The 17,843-nt window shown below is 43.4% G+C and overlaps 1 protein-coding gene across 1 annotated transcript in view; it reads left to right on the top strand.

Annotated features, from left to right (window-relative positions):
• Nucleotides 1-10,480: 10,480 nt before the first annotated feature.
• Mrap2 (melanocortin 2 receptor accessory protein 2) overlaps nucleotides 10,481-17,843 on the top strand; it is a 46,445-nt gene continuing 39,082 nt past the window's right edge. Inside the window, exon 1 of the mRNA XM_074078683.1 lies at nucleotides 10,481-10,731. The gene's annotated coding sequence lies outside the window, so the exon portion shown is untranslated. The remainder of the gene's footprint in view (nucleotides 10,732-17,843) is intronic.

Genomic DNA, 17,843 nt, shown 5'->3' with positions numbered 1-17,843 from the left:
TGAGAAAACCCCAGCCTCTACCTGAACAGGGAGCCACCGGTTTCTGGGCTCTGCTGCACTGTTCCAACTGCAGCCTTTCCTTTCTCTAATAAATCCTACTTTGTGTACCAGCCTTGTCTCACAAGTCAATCAGCTGCCTCAGGAGACAGTTCTCTGGCCTGTGAAGGCAAGAACCCTGGACACCAGCCTACATTTCACCATGACACATAACACTTTTCTCTACATAGGCAGAAACTGGGACTTGTCATTGGTGTGGACATCATGTACAGCCAGGAATGACAGCTGTGGCTCTGGGATGAGGGTCACCAGACAGACACCATCCTGACTCTTCACATATGTGACTTCATTTTATTACTGGAGATGCTGTTTATCCCTACTCTCTAGAGGAGGAAACTGAGGCACAGATCAAGCTAGCGGCAGAACAGACATTTGACTTCTGATCTTCCTCTGATTCTGTGTTGTCACTGTTTGCTGCATTGCCTCTCTTTCATTAACTGATTTATTTTTTTCACAAGTGACCAAAAGTTTGCAATTGTTTTGCCAAGACACAGACACATATGAGCTCAGAGCTGTCTTCCCAGGCTTTCCCATCTGCCTAGGTACAATCTCATTTTAAATTATTTCCACCTAATGCTGTTTTCCTTTCGTTAAATATTTTCCCTTTCATACATTACATATAATATATAAATTTATCACATATCTATATACATTTATGTTTAAATTAAATTTAAATTTTACAATAAGTAAATATGTCACATATGTGTGGCATATCTCCCTGAAATTTATTTGTTGAATTTCCAGACCCCAATGTGATATTACAAGGTGGGGTCTTTTGGGATGTGATTAGGTCATGAGGGAAGAGCTCTTATGAATGGGATTAGTGCCCATATAAAATAGGCCCAAGGGACCTCATTCATCCCTTCTACCACAGTGAGAAGGTGTCCTTCTGTTATAGGAACTTGAACAGAGACACGGGACACTGAGGCAAGGAAGCAACATTTTATTGTGCCTGCACAGACTCAGCGTGTGTCCAAAGGCTGAGCCCAGAGAACAAAAGGGGTTCACCTTAGGTACCCTTGCAAGCAGGTTACAGAGACAATAAAATTAAAAAAAAACAAACAAACAAGGTTTAACCCATATACGGTTATATGCAATTCTATTGGCTACTTCACCCTAGTGAAGTAGCTAAGTGTCCTTCTACCCCCAGTGCTATGTGACCTCTTCATGTTCAGATTCCTCAGGTTTTATCTCTCTGCGATGCCATCCCTTCCTCCCTTCTACTTTGTCAGAATACAGGCCTGTCTGTTTCTTTTCTGGTCCTCCTCCCTGCTACACTTGTATGAACCAGGTTGTGGGTCCTCACCAGATACTGAATCTGCTGCCATCTTGATTGAGAACTCCCCAACCTCCAGAACTGTGAGAGATAAGTTTCTCTTGTTTATAAGACACCCAGTTTATGTATTTTGATGCAGTAGCAAGTAGCCTAAGACAATGTGTTTGTGTATGTACATATATTACCAATTCTACTGTAGGCTTAGTCTGGCTTTGTCCTCAGCCAATGAGAACTTGAGAGGCAGACTGCTGCTGTCTTTTCATTAACATCTCTCTTTAAACACAGACATGCAGGAAACCCATTAGACAAAGAGGTATTTTTACCTTTTTTAATTTCCAAGTGCAGCGTATGCCTCTGATGTTACAAGATGACTCATTCTGGGGTAAATACAATCCAATGATTATATGAACTTGGTAAAGTACAAAACTGAAGGGTCAGAATTTAATTAATCAGGAAATACTGAAATATTCTGAAAAGTATGCATGATTACACAACTCACAAAAGAATACTTTGAGATGAAGTTTCAATCAGACCTCTCTTTTCCCAAGGCATCAGTTCTATATGTGTTACCAAGCATTCCTATTATTCATAAAAACAATATAAGAAGGGTTTTTGACTTTCGTGAGTTGTGCTTATCCATTCACAAACACTTATAAAGCACTTGCCATGTGCCAGGCATGGAGTTTTCAAAAATGAGTACAATGATAAGTGTGCCTTTGAGAATTTTATGGCTTAAAAATTAAAATATGTTAGACTTGTAAAGGAACTACTTCTGAGGCTTAAGCTATTTCCAATGTTTTTTTTTTAAGTGACAATTTTTGGATAAATCAGGCCATATTGCCCACTCTAGAAGTCTGAGGTGGGAGCTCAGAAGGGCTCCTCTGTGTGCTGGGTGCAGGCTAGGTGTAGCAGGCCTGGAACAGGAGAGCAGGAGCCAGCAGGGTAGGGTTTTCATTCTTCCTCCACCACCACCGCTCACCGTGGGCTCCTGGGCAAGTCACTGAACCTCTCTAAGCTTGTCTGTAGCAAGGATAAAAGCTATTCTACTTGCCTCAAGCAAGTAAGAAAACACCTGTCCAGTAAGAAAGCACCTGTGAAAGATTCTGAAAAATGGGTCAGGTATTTGTTAGCTCCACAAAGGCAGGGAATTTTGTCTTCTTTGTTCCCACATAGATCCCTGTCATCTCTGAAGCCTGAATTGTGATATATGCAAGGTATGTGTTTATTGAATGAATGCATACCATAATAAAAGAATTTTTTACTTTAAATAGTTCAAAATTATGGTAATTGATTATGTTCTGTTTCACAAAAGAAAAACACTCGTTTTTGTAGCGCTTGGAGAATCACTGCATTTCCGGGCTGGATGGAATACTTCTTTTTGGTTGTGGTGCTAGGGTTTCAACTTAGGGCCTTGTGCTTGCTAGGCAGGTGCTCTACCACTTGAGCCATGATTACAGCCCTTTTTGTTTAGTTATTTTTCAGGTAGGGTCTCGTGTTTTTTGCCCAGACCTTGATCCTCCTACCTGTATGCCTTCTGTGTAACTGGGATTATAGATATGCACCACCACTCCTGGCCCTTTGGAAGAGATCTTAAAGAGTGTAATACTCATCCTTGTAGGGTGACTTGAATACTCTTTATTCTGTTCTTGCTGTGCACTTGTCCAGCCTTTTGTTCCAAGTCACAGTCACTGGGGAGGTGCTCTTAGGTCTGCCTGTCAGAAGTTCTTCTCACTCATTTGAAACTTGCCTCCACCTGAGGCCAAGGAACAATTCACCCACAGCTCCTGGGCCTTCAAGTATTTGAAGACATCTCTCCCTACCCTCAGATTTCTCATGTCTACACTACATGGGATGATTTCTCCTTTAGGATGCTAACTATATTTCTTGTTAATGAGATAAGCAGAAACTTAAGATTTTTAAACAAAAACTTTTACTAGTATATATCTGCTATTAGCCACGGCAGGCTCTTGTTTACAAAGATGGACATTCTGGCCTTACCTGCAAAAGTAAGGTAAAGAGAAAATAGCTGCTTTGTCTACCATCAGGTAAGATCAATATAAATATCACTGTACCAATACTTAGAAGAATCCTTAGAATTCTTAGTAGAAAAGAATACTTAGTAGAAAAGAATCTGGAGTCTACCAAAATGTCTACTGAGAACAAGAGAGTTAAATTGTGGTACCTTCTCGATGTTATATTATTGCTATCAAAAGTTGATGCTTGGGGCTGGAAGTGTGGCTCAAGTAATGGAATGCCTGCCTAGCAAGTATAAGGTTCTGAGTTCAAACTTGGCAGTTTCCCCCGCCACAAAAAAAAAAACCCTAAAAGTTGATGCTTGCTAGGTGTGGTGATAATAAACCTGTAAGCCCAGCACTCTGAGGGTGAGGTGGGAGGGTACTGAATTTGTGGCCAGTTTGGGCTACATAGAAGGACCCTATCTCAAAATAAAAAAGCTAATGCTTATAAAGATTACATAATGAAACAGAAGATGCCTACAAAATAGTAGAATCACATAAAACTCAATATTCTAATCTATAGGTATCATATGACTACTGTATAAGTATTGCATAAACAGCTGTGTCTTACAGCAACCTAAAAATAAGTGCAAAATTCTGCTATTATTGATGATTTTATGGTAGCAAAGTAATAGATGGTTTTCTTTTCTTCTTTTTAGTTTTCTATGGTGCTGACTCTAGCTTTAAAATAAATGAAAATTGAAATGTTTTTACACTTATTTCTGTGAGAATCAACTAAACCAGATCTTTTCTGTCAAAAAGCTAGCTTAGTCAGCAGAGCACGAGACTCTTAATCTCAGGGTCATGGGTTTGACCCCTTCCTTCCCCCAGTATCACACCATGGAGTATGTCTGTCATTGTGTGGATATTAGCTAATTTCCCCAGTTGTCTATGTGCTCAGTGGCACGTCACCTGGCCATAAAGTTTCTGCCTTTAAGCAGAGAATTGTTTGTCATTGGATGTCCTAAAACTCAAGCTGTTAGTTTTAAGATAGTCACTGTCCAAAGGAATCTCTGCTTCAAGGTCCCCTTGGCCCATGGGTTAATTATATACTCGGTGCTGCCATTTCAGGTCAAACACTCATTTCAGGCCTCAGTTTCCCAAGAATTCCAAAATTCTCACCTTATGGGTCACCTCTTTGTCTTTGAGTACACCAGTCAAATTAAGTTTCTGTCCATAATCCCCAATCATGTCTGTTCTTCCCCTATGCGCTCCCCTAAACCTCAACCTTAGCCAATCACTAAGACTGTGAATCCAAACCTGTCCATCAGGGTAAGGGACAGACCTGCATACCCCTTCTTGAGCACAGTGTGTGAGCCAGCTTGCCTGACTTAGGTTGGAGTCACAAACACACCCTTCTGCAGAAGTGAATTTTGCCTTGTTCATCAGCTTTTGAGCATGTATCTGATTTGTGATCATGGTAGCACCATATTTCTAACATTTCAATATTTCTTTTTCTAAGATTTTATATAGAAACACACGTATTCAGACACACATGCACACAGACATCTTCATTATCCATCTTCTTCACATTCAGTTTCTACAAAATAGAGACATGCATTCTGGTGAGGCCCAAAATATAAAAAAAGAGTTCGAGAGCTAACTTGAGGAGAGGCCAAATGCTTTCACCACATAGGCCATGTTTCTGTTTTGGGGGCCAGTGTGATCACCACAGGTATTTCATAGGGTAGTTTCAAGGACTGAGTGACATTTGTTTACAAAGTGCTTGGTATAATAGCATGGAGTAAGAACTCTGAGTAGTATTGGCTTCTAGTTCCATGGTAAAATTGCAATGGATTAAAATGTATATGTGTGTGTGTATAAAAGTTTGAACTATCAAGGAAGGCCCAAGGAGGTGACCAGGGTGACAAGACTGTGGCAGAGAGGTCAGGGCAGCCTCCTTAAGACTAGGGCTTGACTACCTGCTGCTGAATGGTAACCTGAGATGAGGGCGAACAAGGAGGATGTGAAATACACTGGATGGGTTCAAGATCAGGAGTCTGCAGGCATTCTGAGTAGCATTTTTGGATCTGTAGCTGGGTCAGTGCATGCTTAAGATGTCAGATACATGGGTTAGATCATAAGTTGGTACCAGAAAAGGAGGATGAAACTTCTGAGTGAACAGTGCCTCCTACTGGAAGACAAGGCCAAGCAAAGAATGCAGCATGCAGAAAAAAGAAGAAGCATAAATACATGTGACACAACACCCACATAGCAGTAACCACCAATGTCAGAGGTGGACTCAATATATTTTCCCATTCTGGAATAACTGTGGCATGCCTTACATTGGCTGTGATCCAAGTTAGGAAATAATAAGCAAGTACCCAGAGCAAGCCGACTGGGTACCCTCTTCCATTTGCTGTCACAGACTGGATGAGTCTGGAGCCAACAAATAGAAGCTTCTTCATTTCATTATTCTATGATAGTAAACACATGAGAGCTACCAGAAATTCTCTCCAGAAATGCAACAATTAAATTTTGAGAGGAGGAAAGGTACAAAAAGACACACGTGTTAGAGCCCAGGGCTACACACAAGCCCTTGAGGCTATAGTTTCTCCACCACCCTCCCAACCCCGTCAAATCTAGTTGATGTTTCAGAGTGGCTCAAAGCTTCATCTTCCTGACTGAATGCCAAGCACAAATTAAAACACATTAGATGTTTTGTCTGCCTGGTGCCACAACCCGTGGGTGGTATCTGTACAGTTCTATCGGAGGAACAATAAGAGTAAAAAGAAGAGGGAAGCTCTGAGTACATGCTTAACCATGGGAAGGGGAGGAATGGGATGGATGTTATGAGGAGGGGCCCTGTGCTCAAGAAGGGGTTTGCCTGCCCTGGTGTGTGATTTATGGAATAAAAAGGACTGCTAGCTAGTGAAAGCATTGTATATCTATTCAGGAATAATTGTGCTAATTTGAAAAAAGAAATAGTATAAAATCAAGACAAAGCAAATTAAATCCAATTTAGGCCAAAGAGTAAGAAAGAAAAAGATTATAATAAGAGAAAACCTTCAAATTACCTAGGAAAAATGGGTAGGGAGTGACCTTTGCAATTGAGACGGGGCAGATTCATGATTGGCACCTGGTTCCTGGCCAGCTGCAAGCTGAGCTTCTCACACCTTGGAGGCCTTGGGTTTCTGAACACTCACCCTGAAGTTTCACTTCTGAAACTTCATTGAGCAGAAGGAGGAAAGTGTGACCTTGAGGGAGTTGCACTTTTCTCTTGAATGTCTTTCGGTAGTGGAATACTTGTGTGTGTGTTTCTACTTGTGGTTTGGATAGATGATAGATAATCCCATCCTCTAAAGAAAACAACTTGAGAGGTAACCGTATCACATCATTATTTTAGCATCTGAACACCCAGTTTTTCTCTCTGGTCATTTTCCTTCTCTTGTTTTTGAACTCACTGGAACACAGCCAGGTTTTCCATGCCCAGACATATTATGTATTAGGGATGTACTCTTGTCTGAGACAGGTCTCATTTTACTGCTTCCTGCTGGGCCCTCTGGCATAGGTCCTAATCAATTGGAAAATAACTACAATCCCAGATCTTGAGCCAGCACTAAACCCTTGCTTTTCAGATCCTCAGAGCAGCAAGCTGGCCCACTGCCAGCAGGCCAGAGCAGAGCCCATGTTCCTCTATTTTCTCTCTACTTTCTTATCCTTGTGCTTTCTTCACCTCTGCAGTCATGCCTCCAGGTTTTCTTCCAGTTCATTCTGTTTCCAATCTTTCTGTATTACTCACATGCTTGGGAACATCCTTGCTATGTTTCATTGCTACATATTTTTCCCACAAAAACTTCTTAACTATATGGTGTCATTTTGAACAAACAGAGCCGAATATATCTTGTGCTTTCTTTTGTATCTAACCCCCACCCCAAGAAGTTTCCCATTCCCAGAAGGGCCTTAGACAATACAAAATACGCACCGCTGAATGGGTTTTTTTTTCCTCTCCAGCCTTCTCTTGATTTATTTTCTTATTCTTTTGTCTAGTATCCTATTTCATAATATATTTTCTCTCTCAACTCTTTTTTGTTCCTTTTAGGTACTCGCTCTCAATCTGTAAGCATGTTTGTCTCTCATCTGAAATCAGTGAATAAACTGAATAAAACCAATACAATCTTCTTCCCTTGCCTCTGCATCCTGTTTATTCTCCACATTTTCTGGCCTGCTGTGTGCCAGGTGCTGCTCCTGTTGCTGGATTGAGACAGCACAGTTGCTGTTCTCGTGAAGCTAGTGAGAGGATTCAGATAAACAAACAAATGAGAGAAGTTCTAGCTACAGCTGTGCACTAGGCGTGGCCATGTAGTACCTTTGTCAGAAGGTCTTCCCTCCAGCCTTCTTGGAGGAGCACCTCTTCCTTACCAGTATCAGTTTGGCCCCTGTTCTCACCATATGACGTCTATGGATAAGGTCCCTTAGCTTTGACTCTTAATCACGTGGCCTTGGCCCTTGGACATCGTCACCCATTTCTCCATTGGATTCCACCTTCTCTTGTTCACCTCCTATTTCCCTATTTGTTTTTTCTGACATCAGCCCTCTTTTCACTTTCTACCTCTCCACTGGTGCATCCCAGGTTATATTCAGGTCTCTATCCCCAAATTCCTAACGCCTGGCTTCATGGCCATCTGACCAGTGCAGTAGTATAGGACTTCCTGCTTAAAGGGGCCCCTCCCTTGGAATTTAATGCTCTGTAGTCACCATCTTCAAATTCATTGAAACTTTATATTTTAATTTTGAATTAGTGTTCTTCAGCTTGGGCTGCCACAACAAAATACCATAGGCTGAGTGGATTAAATGATAGAGTTTCATCTTCTTTCTGTTCTGGAGAATGGAAGGTCAAGGTCAAGGTGCCAGCAGGGTTGGTTTCCTCTGAGGACAGTGAAGGAAGGTTCTGTTCTAGATCTTTCTCCTTAACTTGTACAAGGCCATCCTTCTGTGCTCACACACCCCTGGTATTCCTCTGTATATTAATCTCCAGTCAGATTGGATTAGAGCTGGATTGATACAGAACAGTTGTTGCTCTCATGAAGCTAGTGAGAGGATTTATTTAACTCTAATCACCTTTAAGGTTTTACCTTAATCACCTTTATGGTTCCATTTCCAACTGGGGTCAGGATACATGACGTTGGGGTACACAACTTAGTGGTAAGTGAAATGGAGCAATGGAAGGCATTAAATGCTCGGAGATCTTCCTGGTTGCTGTCCTGCTGTCTGCTGCCTCCCCAGGACATGTTCTCAGCTGCTAGTTCCCTGCCTCTTTGCCTGCCAGCCATCTAGCACCCCTCCATCCTTACAGTGAATATGGGAGAAGTGCCCAGAGGGCTGGGTGCAGCCATTCCTGCGCAGGAATGGAGGTACCACTGCATGTTTGGAGGCAGTCTGTCAGGAGAAGCCTCGCATCAATCTCAGATTCAGGTGTTCAATATATCTTGGCTGATGTCCTAATTCCTTCAGGTTACTGTGGTCCCAGAGCAGGTTGTAGGAAGCGAAACTGACTTCCTCACCTTGTGCCACCCCCCCTGCCCTGGGCCAGTTAGACCCTTTGAGAATTTGACTAAGGTCAAGGAACCTCTCCTCTGAGAGGCTGACATGGACAGATATGAAGGCCTTTTCCTGCATCTTCAGCAGGTATAGACTCTATGAAGCTACTCCATGGACTCCTGGTGATTTGGCCTTGGTTGCCCTTCTTGTGTGCTCTCCACGCTGCTCTACTGAACTGCACTCTCCCTCCCATCATCATAGCCATCCTCCAAACAACATTGGATTTTTCCATGCCTCCATATTTTTGTTCTTTTTGTCTTCTATGGGCATTTCTTCATACGGCTATATATACAGATACATACCTTCTACCTTCTTAGTGAATCCTTTTTCTCACCTCCCATCCATCTCATGAAGCTGACAGCTAAGGTGGAGACTGGCCTGTTGGTGCTATTGCTTTTCAGCAGTGGCAGCTCTGTGGTCTGCTTTCTGCACAGTCTCATCCTGCCCTGATGTGCAGTACAGACTCCACTGCACGGATGATGGATCTCATCCCCACAAACAGGATGGTGCAACTAGAATGAATCAGTGTGGAGTCTTGGGAACCACTAACAACGTTCATCACAGATGGTCAAATTATGCCATTCAGAATTAAACTACCTGTGAATGAGGCAGAGGAACATGCACATATGCTATAAAGACAGTTTTCAAAATATTTCATTTTACATGTGATAATGAAACTACTTTAAAAAAAATCAGTGAATCAGTTGTGATTTCCAGGGATTCTTTTCTGGCATCACCACATTAACTTCCTGCCTGCGGGGGCTGCATTTCCCCCACTGTGGTATGGTTGTAGTTAATGTAGGGTTCTGGGGCTGAGACTTCCTGTGCTTGAGATTAACTCTCCCATTTACTAATGTGACCCCAGACAATTCAGTTAGCCTCCATAAGGAACAGCTTCCTCATCTGTAAAATGGGAATGGCAATACAACCTACCTGATATGACACCTGTGACCATATTTTAAAGGACATCCCAGTGCCTGGCACACAGAGAGTTTGCTGCCCAGATATCAGCCTGGCTTGCTCCCTTACCTCCTTTGTGAGCTCATCTCTGACCACCCTTTTAAAAATTCTATTTCCCATGTTATTTTGTTGTCCACAGCACTATCACTTTTTATGTACTCCTCATTTGTTTATTTGCAGTGTGTCCTACCTGTCTCTTCATGAGAATATAAACTCTAAGAGGCTATATTTTCGGCACCCGGATTAGTGTCTGGCAGGGAACATGAACTCCAGGAACATTTGCCGGGAGGAGTGAGCCAAGATACTAAATTGAAACTACTCCTGTCCCAGTCCTGCTCCTTTGGGGCCCTGTCTGGAGGACATTTGATTGCCCATTGGTACGTGCACCTGTGAGCAGGAGGAGGCACTAAAATGGAGGTAATAATTTAAACAGCACGTTACGGAGGGCCCTGGCCTTACTGAACTTGAACCCAATGCTGAGGATAATTCATAAACCTCAATTCATGCTGCCCCAGTCTCAGGAGCTTCTGTTTCTCAAAGTTGGCCTAAGGGACCCACTACGGAGCTGGGGAGGGCAAAGAATTTCCTGAGATGTTCTTTTTCTGTGCTGGTGGCAGGTTCTGATCCAAAAGCGGAGGAGCAGCGTGCGCTGGCGAAGCTTCTGCAATCCTCGCCTCCTGGGCGCGCTGGGGCTGGAGGCTCTCGGCGCTCAGCCGCTGTACCCAGCGCCGCCTCCGCTGCAGGTCGGGAGCGCGCGTCTCCGCCGCACCGCGGCGCCGGGAGCGATCGCCCAGCCCAGGCGGCGAAGGCGGCAGCTCCTGAGCTCACGCACGTTGGAGGAGCTGTGATCCCGCCCGAGCCCGCGGCCAGGGCGCGACACCGGTAATCCAACCCGGGGCGGGACGCGGCCGAGCAAAGCCGGGGCGCAGGGCGCGGGGCGCGGGGCGCGGGGCGCGGGACGCGGGACGCGGGGCGCGGGGCGCGGGACGCGGGACGCGGGACGCGTGCGGTTCTGGCCAAGGCAGCAGGGCTCCCTTGGGTTTGGGGGTGGTTTTTAGTTTGGCACCCACGGGGGTGAGAAGTGAAGAATGGGATTGGTGAGGAGGCGCTGCATTTTGAGGGTGCCCTTGGGAAGAGTAGGGACCCCTTGGAGAGCACCCAAGTTGAAAACCATCTCCGCAGCCCGCGGATGTGCGTGTGTCCCGCTGGAGGGCGTCGGCAAAAGCTCGAGGCAGCGGCGCTCTGGGCTCAGGTGGGCTTCGCGGCTCGGCCCCCGCGGCCAGGTCACAGCGCAGGTGAGAAAACTTTCCCAGCCGCCCGGCCGGTCTGCCAGAGGTGCCTTGCCATTGGGGGGACCTTGACCCTCCAAGCCAAATGCGTTGTCTCTTGGTCCCAGGCGCGTGTCCCCTGCTGTAGGCACGGTTCTGACAATAAACCCTGACCTGACAGTTCGTTTTGCTCAGACAGGGGAGCTTGCCAGCACGTCATTTTGTTGATGAGAGGGAAATTGCGGCTTCATCCTGCCTCTCCTTCCCATCCTTTCTGTGTAATGAATTGAGGAAGGCCTTCTAAGAGCTGCTTCTCTACAGACCCGTTTTGACGCTTTGTGGTTTCCGCGGCATTTTAGATGACATGGAATCCCAGAGATATTCGATTTAATCTGACTACAATGAAACAGGGTGTTTTGAAAACAAAAAGAGCTAGATGGAAAGTATCCATGCTACTTTAAGGAAGAGAGAGGAACTCCCATACATAAATAAATTCTTATGAACCCCCCCCCCAAAGTAAGAAGCAGCATTTCCAGGTACAAGTGAAGAAAATTAGGTTGAGATAGTAAATAGATTTCCAATCTGACTCCACCAGTTAACAGTGGGGAATAAGGGTCTGGAAACTGGGACTGTGAGTCCAGTGTCCTTTAGATAAATCAATTGAGAGCATATCATATCACCCTGATCACATGACCCAGTGTGGCCCAAGGTGTAAGGTGGGGAAAGTGAGAGAACACTATAAAATGGATGAACTCACAAGGTTTGTTCTAATGAGTCTATCCAGTTTTGATGGAAGATGAGGTGACATTAACAGGTGATAGGGATAGGCAGAGTTGCTAATGCCTGAAACTGGGCTAGATGACTGACAGCTCAAGTGACAGGCACCCTAGAACATCGAGAGTATTCATAGTCACCATTGCACAGGTGTGAAAGACAAGAACGAGCCAGGAGACTTTTCAAATGAGGGACTCATTGAATCCTGGTAACATTCCAGAACAAATTGTTTAAAGAGATGGCTCAAGGGTTGGAGACATGTCTCAAACTGTAGAGTGCCTGCCTAGCAAGCACAAAGCCCTGAGTTCAAACCCCAGTACTGCCAAAAAGAAAAAATGCTCAAGATTACCCAGGAGAGCATTTCCAAAGACAACTTAGGGCAAACTAGCTTCTAACTTCTTTCCCTTTTCTAGCAATGTACTGGGTTATCAATGGGGACATGCCATATTTACTAATTTTCAAATGTGAGTTATGACTCACTAGGATAATGGTATCAGTTTAGGGGTTGCAACCAGCATAAAAAAAAAAACTCAGTAGAAGAGAAGAGAAAACATCAGAGTGAATTGCATGAGTGAGGGTATTTGTTTTGTGAACTGTGTTCATGTGTGTGTCTCATCTATCCTGTTGCCTTTGCATACCTAGCCCTAGGTGCCCCGGCTTAGCCTTCCAGGCTAATCCCACTGTGCTCACAGTAGGGCTCATCTTCTATAGGGTGAAGAAAATGTCATCATCCAAACATTCTGGAAAGTGTAGCATTCCTTCTCCTGATTTCTGTTGACTCCTAAAGGCTGAGGTATTTCACCAATCAGAATTTACCACTAGATTTTTTATTTTTGTCTTTTTTTAATGTCTTCAGAGTGACAGAAACTTGGCCAGGTGCTTTCTAAGTGCCTTAAGTTCTCACAGTGAGGTGACCGTTATTTCCATTTTACAAACAGAGGACCTACAGACTAGTCATTAGCCATCCCATGGTGGGCAGTCTAAAGCATGCCCAGCCTTTGTTAGAGGCGTTTGGGGCAGTCTGCTGCTGTATCTGAGGATATGGAGAGGAAAGAGTGAACACAGTAAGGTTTTGTCCCTTTTCCTTTATGGCGTCAGTCATCAGGAAAAAGACATAAAGATGACATGAATCAGAGTTACAGTACCTGTAAATCTACGAGAATAATTTATAAGACTTATATTATATCTGGACAAGAAATAATCCTAGAATGCTGAGCTCCCAGGAGGATCAAAGGTCTGGTTACTCATTGAGGTTCAGAGTCAATTTTAAAAGAAAAGGATAGAGCATCCCACTGAGGTGCAGGTCACGTGAAAGAAAATACCTGGGGTGTTGACGGACCACAGGCCCTGAATGAAGCAGCTGCTATGGAGCAAACTTGGATTTCATTGACAAGGACATGCTTTTCTTATAGACACTGACATGGAGCTTGTTGGAGTGTTCACAACTTTAACTCAACCCTTGTAACAAACCCATGAGGTAGGGAATATAATTAGCACCATTCCTTTTAACAAATGAAGAAAACGAGGCACAAAGGGATGAAATAAGTTGCTCATGGTCAATGGCAGTAAATAGTAGAGCCAAGATTAGAACCTGGATCCGTAATGACTGCCATCTACTTCTTCCCTGTGGTATTTGGATCAAAGGAGCCCAGGGTCCACTCTACTATTCTGGGCAGCACCTTCATAATGGTCAGAGACCAACTTTAGGGTCTCAGAGGGGAGGTGCCTGGATAACAAAGGATGGGAAGCATTAACCTGGCAGAGAACTGTGGCCAGGGTCTGAAGCCAGTCCTGAGACATCTGAGAGGCAGAAACTGCATTTGTTTCCAACAGTAGCATTAGGAGCAGCCTTCAGGACAGTGTAGAGAAGGGGTTCTCTACACTCAAATTCAATTCTATTAGAAATAAAAGCTGGCATGATGGTACATGCCTGTAATCTCAGCACTCAGGAGGAGGAAGATCCCAAGTTTGAGACCAGTCTTGGCTATATAGTGAGAACCTGTTTCATACTCCCCCGAGAAATATGAGTAAAAATAATTGGAAATTAGCAGTCTATCTTACACATTTGTGTGCACATGTGAACGAAATAAGAGTACTAAACTAAACTTTTGATCAAGGCACACTTTCAAGTTTTGTGAATTTCCAAAGGAATGTGCTAAACCTCCAAGTAGAAATATCAAGGTAGCTATGGATAGTTGAGAATATTTTGGTAACTTGAGAACCAAACTTTAAGAATTTGAGGGTTGGGTTGTAGTTCAATGGTAGCGTGCTTGCCTAGCATATGTGTTGCCCTAGGTTCCATCCCCAGCACTGGGAAGGATGGAGGGAAGGGAGGGAAGAAAGAAGAGAGAAAGAAAGAGAAAGAAAAAGAGGGTTGAGAGAAGAGACTTTGTTGAAGAGATGTGTTCACTTCCTTCATCTGAAACCTAGTGATTGGGGTTTTGAGGGACCATGAATTGAGTTGTATATTTGCTTCCTGCATTTGGGGCTCACACAGTGGTCTGGGCTGCAAGATCACTTATGTTCCACAAGTTTGCTGGGGCAGAGAATGCCTAGAGATTTCCTGGGGCCCAGATGGGACCATGTTGGAGGGAGGGGCAGCTCATGGGTAAGGGGAAGCCCAGGAGATAATTTCCAGAAATCTAGAGGCAGAAGAAGGAATGAGTAGCCAGCTAAAGGAAGATGGATCTCACTGGCACACCTGTGGAAAGAATGGAATGATAGCTAATGCAATCCTGTCTTCCTGCTTTGATTGTGGAGTGGTGAGAAATGTTGGGCAGATGATGAAGAAAGAGAAAAGATGTCTACCTTCCTCAACCCCAGCAGGAGGCAAGAATAGCAAAACCTTGCTGAAATAGGACAGATTTCATACTATCACCTGGCCAGAGTTCCTTTTGTGTTCAAACACTAGACATTTTCATTTTTTGGAGTCTTTTTTGGTGGTTGTATGAGTGAAAGAGTTATAGATCTGCTCTGGTGTTCATTTGAGGGCAGGGAAGATGAATCATGTTTTATGGGGTGGTGGAGAAGAAAAGTAAAGTAGACATGTGACCAAGCCCCACAAATCATGCCAGCTCAGAGTATGGGTTATTTATGCTTGGATTAAAATAGTAAAGAGTAGCAAGCTGTTTGATTGGTGTTACATTTCCTTCTGACAAAGGAAGATGTATAGGCATGAGCAGTTAGAAAAGAAAACGTTTACCTGTCGAGAGTACAAAGGAGTCCTACTTTAGAAGACTGGCTCATCAAATAAAACCAAAACAAGCACTTATTGGAAAACACCTCACAAAATTACTAATGTTTTCAAGTGTACAATTTCTGGTTGAAAACAACTCTCTTACACCATTTCATTTTCCCAAAAGTCGTGACTTATCTTCAGCTATCAGATAAAAAACAACCAGGAAAAATTTGTTAGTTTTTTTTTTTTTTTAAGGAATGGGACAAGAGTGCCTCTCAGCTGCTGAGCAAGCATTTGTAGTTTGTACAATGGCAGAATGGGCCATAAAACAAAAAAAAACTAAACAAAAAGGAATGGGACAGTTAAAGGTATTACTATTGAGGGGACCAACTTCTAGATAAGATGATGATATTATTTTTGGATTATGTCTGGGTGAATGACTTTTCTTGACAGGAGTATTAAAAGTGCTGAGTCCTATTAGAAAAAAGGGGAAAGTATGTGTTTTTCCTTCTTCCCTGAAAACATGATTGTTCATTCCATTATAGTGGAGTACTGATATGTGAAGGAAAAAAACTAGAAGTTGAGAAGCTAAGAGATGTGAAATTATAGAAGTTAAAGATCTGGGTTTAATTGTTCCAAGTGTTTCTTTTATCAAGGCCTATGTAATTTTTGCATGATTAGAGAACAATAGCAAAATGTCACAGCCCTGCAAGTAAAAATAAATTATAAGCTTCAAATAATTTTCCTCACAGGTACATTTGTTTTATTCACACATGTCCTTGGTAACAGAAAAAAACAGGTCGTGGGAAGGCAGGGTGGGTGAAGTGGTGTCTGTGCGTTGCCTTGTGGATCAAGAAAGAAAAAACAGGCAATGAGTCGAGGGTTATGGTTGTAAACATTACTTGTCTTTCTGTAAACCTTTGTGTACGTTGTTCCAGAAAATAGGATTCTACCATGTTTGAAAGAAAAAAGGGGGTTGGGGAGAGAAGCAGAAATTTAAGATGAAGATGTGTAAACTGTATCATATAGAATTACATGATATTCTGACCAGTGCTGTAAACCTTCTACTCAGCCCAGTGGGAGAGGAGAGTCAACCCATATTCTGGGAGTCTGAAGCAGAGGCAAGAGTGCCAGTATATGTTTATCATAAACACGCATTTCATATTTGCAATTCGTAATATAGCTCTGCTACTTATTTAACATAGAAAGCAGTCCTCCGAGTCTGCTTGTAAAACTGATATTCCAGAAGATGAGCCAGGTGTGTTTGTGGACCTGAGGACTTATTTTGCATCCTCAGACCTAGACAAGGTGATGGGCCCAAGTTTCAGTCCTTCATGTTACAAGGCCCCAGTCTAGATGTCTTCTGACTAGGCCAGTCCTGCAAGTTCAGAGGGCCAGGGGCTGCCTGGAGCCTACACTGCACTTGCTCTACCAAATGCTGCCTTGCTTGTCATCAGCCATTGTACTGAGGTGACTGTGGTTGTGTTAGGTGGAAAAATAGACAAACTCCCTAGTTTCAGAATCCCAGACCAGGGAGGAGAAGATGAACAGTAGAACATGGAGCATTCCTGCTGCTCTATCTCAAGCTGTTAGTCAGCCACTGTGTTAGTTTACATTTCTTTCTCTGTAGAACAGAGATGGAAATGCCTGGTCCCTCTCCTTTCCCCTGCTTATCAAAAGAATGATTTAGCTTACGACTATAAAGAATGGTGTGGGCTGTTTGGAGATAATACCACCAGTGATAAATATAAAGGAGGCTTGTTTGGCAAATCATCCTCCCAGTGATTTGAGGTATAGCCCCTCTCATTCTCTGTAGTCTTATTGTGCCAAATGTTTCAAAAACTCCAATGATTAAAATTTAAAGGGTAGTTAATGGTCCAGTTTTAAAGTTTTAATTCACATGGCTATGATGTTTTAGAACAGCAACTGTATAAATCCGTGTGAGAGTTCAGTGAGAAGACAGTCTGATCTTTAGGGAGTCTGATTTATACTCTCTTGTCTCTCTTCTCTCATGGGATTTGAGAGAAGAGAGATTCTTAGGGACTGAAATAGTTGGGCAGGATTCAATGGAGGAGGTGTTGGCTGAGCCCTACCTTCCAGGAAGGTAGGAATCTGGAAAGGGAGAGGTGGAAGTCATCTTAGTAGGTGGGAAAGGATGCGCAAAGGCTCTAAGGACCATATTTGAGGTCCCAGGTTCCTGTGCTATACCAAGTTCCCTCCCCACCACTTAATGATTCCATTGCTCCTGTTGTTTGTGTCATCAGGCTTTTGTGTTGCCCCTTAATCTGTGTGTGTGTGTGTGTGTGTGTGTGTGTGTGTGTGTTTGAGGGGATGAGGTTGAGTAGGGGAGAGGATGGTTCCAAATATAAGTCTGAGTTCTTAGAGAGCTCAGGCATGGACTTTTTTGATCTGCACTAAATCTTTCATAGTTAAGCTCCTACTACTTAAATAATGATCCTAGTGGAGCATGGCTGTAATCCTAGTTACTTGGGAGTGGAGGCAGGAGGCTCAAGAGTTTGAGACCATCTCAAGCAAAAAGTTAGGGAGACACTGTCTCAAAAGAAAAATACAAAAACAAAAGAGCTGGGCATGTGACTCAAATGGAGAGCATTTGCCTAGCAAAATATGAGGCCCTGAGTCCCCGTCCTATCTATCTATCTATCTATCTATCTATCTATCTACCTATCTATCTGTGTATCTATTTATAGGTCTATACATCTATCATCTAGCTAGCTAGCTATCATATATTACATATATCCTGTTGATCTGAAATG

Source organism: Castor canadensis, chromosome 1 (genome assembly GCF_047511655.1).
Source record: "Castor canadensis chromosome 1, mCasCan1.hap1v2, whole genome shotgun sequence".
Taxonomy (NCBI): domain Eukaryota; kingdom Metazoa; phylum Chordata; class Mammalia; order Rodentia; family Castoridae; genus Castor; species Castor canadensis.
The sequence above is the reverse complement of the archived record's forward strand: the minus strand, read 5'-3'. Positions and strand labels throughout refer to the sequence as shown.